This window comes from Oryctolagus cuniculus, chromosome 12 (genome assembly GCF_964237555.1).
Source record: "Oryctolagus cuniculus chromosome 12, mOryCun1.1, whole genome shotgun sequence".
In the NCBI taxonomy this organism is placed as follows: domain Eukaryota; kingdom Metazoa; phylum Chordata; class Mammalia; order Lagomorpha; family Leporidae; genus Oryctolagus; species Oryctolagus cuniculus.
In genome coordinates this window covers 98,813,047-98,817,610 of record NC_091443.1, presented here as the reverse complement: position 1 = coordinate 98,817,610, position 4,564 = coordinate 98,813,047, and the positions used below count along the sequence as shown (strand labels likewise).

Genomic DNA, 4,564 nt, shown 5'->3' with positions numbered 1-4,564 from the left:
CTGTGGAAAGTCACCGGATTAGGTGCAAATTAATTCGAGCGCCCCATGCCCGTTTTCCTGCGCACACACACCTTACACTGCCGAACAACCCGGAGAAGAAAGGCCGTGATCAAGGCCTCTTCTCACGGATGCGGCCAAGGCTACTTCCCACCAGGGGCAGAAAACCGGGGCCGTGGGAAAAGTTCTTCCTCTCCCCACCCCACGCTCAACCACACACTCACCGGGATGCCTGTCACTCTCCCCCTCCCTTGCCTCTGCCCCACGAGGGTTTCTGCCCCTACCTTCCTCGCCTCCACACCTGCACGCCACTTTTTCATCCTTCCCCCTCGCTCCCTCCTCCCACCTCCCCCTTACACCCTCTCCTCCACCTTCTATCCCAGCTACCCTTCACACACACACCCCACCCCCGCTCTGCACCCTGGGCCCCGCCTACCCAGTGACAGGAAGGCCACCACACCAAACTCTCCGCAGGAAGGCCGTTTCTGTGTCTCTGGAACATGAACGCAGTCTTGAGGTGTAGTCTTCCAGAAGGGGCCGAAGCAAAAGACTGCACCTAGAAATTTCCAGAAGCCCAAGATAACTGATGCGGCCGCCTCAGACTGCAGCCTCATCTGAACCCGGCCTGAACCTGGGGGGGCACTCACTGTGTCTTCTCAGGGTGGGCCACCAGCGTCGAGGATGGCTCCTCAAGGCTTGTGCCAGCGCTGGGCAGGAGCGGACACGACGCTGACTCCTACCTGAGCACCAGCACAGCTGCAGATGCGCCTGCGGGTGCACTTCCAGGTCACAGCGCCAGGCGCAGGCGCACTCCTCACTGGCCGTCGCCATGGCGCAACGGGACGCATCTGCGCACTGCGACATCCCGCGTCCAGCGCCCCCAGGGTCACTTCCAGTCCCGCCCCTCCAGGCTTTACCCAGGCGGGGCAGCCGCTGGTGGCCCAGGTACTCTGCACCCCACTTCCCTGCCTCCTGGGAGTCCTCAATGGAGCTCCTGCCCCCTGGCTTCTGTTTGGCACAGCGCATGCTGTTGAAGCCGCATGGGGAGAGAAGCAATGCAAGCGGCATCACGAGCGCTCTTTCTCGCCAGAGCGTCCTTCTGGGGGATCAACCCCCCAGGTGACTACAAAGGCCGGGGCTGGGCCAGGCCAAAGCAGATGCCAGGGACTTTATCCGGTGCTCCCTTCTGGGTTCAGGGGCCTACGTCCTTGGGCCATCTCCCTCTGCTTTCCCAGGTACGTTAGCAGACAGCTGGATCCCACGGGGAACAGCTTCCGGGAGGGACCAGCGCTGTGCGGTAGCGGGTAAAGCCACCGCCCACAGTGCCGGCATCCCATATGGGCTCCGGTTCGAGTCCCGGCTGCTGTACTTCCGAAGCAGCTCTCTGCTGCGGTCTGGGAATGCAGCAGAAGATGGCCCAACTCCTTGGGCCCCTGCACCCATGCAGGAGACCCCGGGGAGGCTCCTGGCTCCTGGTTCCTGGCTTCAGATCCGCTCAGCTCCGCCCTTTGCAGCCAACAGGGTAGTGGACCAGCAGATGGGAGACCTCCCTCTCTCTCCTCTCACTCTGCCTCTCATCCTCTCCATGTGTAACTCTCAATGAAAAATAAGAAAGATCGAAAAAAGTAAAAAATTTAAAAAAGGAAGACATAGCTGTAAATAAAATACTGCATCAAGACCAACTACTAGAGTTTGTGTAGAATTTGATATTATATGCACTACATACCCTATTAACACAGAATTTGAAAAAGAGTTTAACTTAGAAAAGATTCTGGTACACATTCCTTCTCTTCTTCCTTACAAACATTCTGTCTGGCGTATTCTCTGACTCACGCATCAGGAAATCTTTGCAATTTATTTATTCAGACTCTTACGTATCCACTTGCACAAGGACACGGAACACCTGTGATCTACACAGTTCTCCACAGAACACAGGTCTGCTTGCCAGTCACCACCCTTCACAGTCTAGCCCTGCATTTAACCTATGGAATGTGTTTGAAATGTGACAAATCCTATCTTCCACAAAGCAAGACAGAATACAGAAAGGCAGCATCTGAGGTCACTGTTGACATTTTCTACGTGCACGTTATCATGTTGGTACTTTTTCTCTCATTTCTCAATGTTAGATACATCAGCTAGGAGCTGCATCATAAGCAGCACTAGGTGTTGGCACTGTGGTGTTGTGGGTAAAGCTGCCCCCTGCAACGCCAGCATCCCATATGGGTACCACTTCCAGTCCCAGATGCTCCATTTCTGGACCAGCTCCCTAATTGCCTGCGAAGGCAATACAGATGGCCCAAGTGCTTGGGCCCTACCACTCTTGTGGGATACCCAGATGAAGCTCCTGGCTCTTGACTTTGGCCTGGCCCGGTCCCAGCCACCACTGAGGCCATTTGGGGAGTGAACCAGTGGATGGAAGATCGATCTATCTCTCTCCCTCTCTGTCTCTCTGCCTTTCAAATGAAAAACCTTATCTCTTTTTTTTTTTTTTTGAGTAAAGTAGCAACACCAGGACTTGAAACAGGGAATACCATATGGGATGCAGGTGTTCCAAGCAGCTTCTTAATGCCATCCAACATCAAATACCTGCCCCTGAAGGTCTTCTTACTCAACTTCTCATTTCACATGTGAGGTTTACAACCTTTGTTCCTCTCAAAAGGACAGTACTGTACTGCCTATGTTAGAAAGAGGAAATCTAGCAGGTAAGCGCTGTGGTGTAGCAGGTAAAGCCACTGCCTGCAGTGCAGGCATGAGCCTCAGCTGCTCCACTTCCAATCCAGCTCTCTGCTGTGGCCTGGGAAAGCAGTAGAAGATGGCTCAAGTCCTTGGGCCCCTGCACCCATGTGAGAGACCTGGAAGAAACTCCTGGCTCCTGGCTTCAGATTGCAGCAGCTCCAGCCATTGCAGCCATCTGGGGAATGAACCAGCAGACGGAAGACCTCTCCCTCTGCCTCTCTCTCGTCCTCTCCTTCTCTCTCTGTGTAACTCTGACTTTTAAGAAAATAAATCATTAAAAAAGAAAGAAAGAAGAAAGAAATCTAATCAGAGCAAGATCAGCAGTAACATTCCCGTGTCAGGCATTTGATAAGAGAAATGCCCCTACGTGTTCAAAGTGCCTCCCTGTATTCTCTCCATTTACTGAGTGCATGTATTGGTCAAACGACTGGTGCTTTTGAGGAGGATGAGCAGAACAAGAATAAGAGGCAAAGGATGACAATAATCTGCAGCAGGGCCATGGAACAAAGGTGGCAGAGAGGGAAGATTCTAGTTATACCAAAGCTATAAAGAGAAAAAGCTGAGTCGCTCCACATGCATGTAGAAACATCTAAAGGTACTCTGCTTTCTAGCCTAGGTAGGAGGCGTGAGTAACAAGAGCACCCATCAAAGAGAACACAGCCTTTTTTTACCTATTAAGACTGCTAACAATTACATAATAATGACCTGGAGTTCACACTACAGAATAGAGAAGCAGTGTGCTTCAAGACAGCACACTTGAGTCTTTTTTTTTTTTTAATTTTTTACAGGCAGAGTGGACAGTGAGAGAGAGAGAGAGAGAGAGAGAGAGAGAGAGAGAGAGAGAGAGAGAGAAAGCTCTTCCTTTTGCCGTTGGTTCACCCTCCAATGGCTGCCACGGCCGGCGCATTGCGCTGATCCGCTGGCAGGAGCCAGGTGCTTCTCCTGGTCTCCCATGGGGTGCAGGGCCCAAGCACTTGGGCCATCCTCCACTGCACTCCCGGGCCACAGCAGAGAGCTGGCCTTGAAGAGGAGCAACCGGGACAGAATCTGGCGCCCCGACCGGGACTAGAACCCGATGTGCCGGCGCTGCAAGGCGGAGGATTAGCCTATTGAGCCACGGCGCCGGCCATACTTGAGTCTTAAACCAAGGGTTCTAACATGATCCAGGAGCAACCAGGACTATAACCCGGCGTCCATACAGGATGCTGGTGATGCAGGCAGAGGGTTAACCAAGTGAGCCACGGTACTGGCCCCTCCAATCACTCTCGTAACATCTCCACAGTTCCCTCCTCATGCGTGTCCTCTCTCAATCCCTACTCAGTATAGATTCTACTGTCTGGCACTATCAGGCCCCCCACCAGGTGCCCAGTACTCATCCTCTCCTCCTCTGTTTCTCTATCACAGGAACCTTAAAGACCTTGATATGTACTAAACCCAACTCTCCGCCATCACCTCACCTCCACACAAATAGCTGGCCATGGTTCAAGGATGCTACAAGGAACTGCATCCCCTGAACTGCAATGTCTCCATCATTAACGTTTTACCACATCTGTTCCAATCACCTTCTTTATCTAACTGCACCCATTCTCATTACTCTTAGAGAGCAAGTTTCTGACATAAGGGCTGATCTGCCCTATGTTCACCAGAGTAAACGTTCCACAAGAGAATATTCACCTCTGGAACCTCAGATCAGTAGCTGAATAAGGAAACTGATACCACACTGTCAGTCCAATCTAGAGGTCCTCTGCACACGCTGTGCCTGTCAACAGCAGCCCTTGCACTTGCTGCCCAGCATCAAATGCGGCATTCCCTTGCTGTACCTCTTTTATTC

At 52.4% G+C, this 4,564-nt stretch overlaps 1 long non-coding RNA gene across 29 annotated transcripts in view; it reads right to left on the bottom strand.

Annotated features, from left to right (window-relative positions):
- LOC103346136 (uncharacterized) overlaps positions 1 to 4,564 on the bottom strand; it is a 331,605-nt gene that overhangs the window by 242,844 nt on the left and 84,197 nt on the right. For all 29 annotated transcript variants that reach the window (XR_011381019.1, XR_011381017.1, XR_011381018.1 and 26 more), the window contains one exon: positions 434 to 553. This is a non-coding gene — a long non-coding RNA (uncharacterized lncRNA). The remainder of the gene's footprint in view (positions 1 to 433; positions 554 to 4,564) is intronic.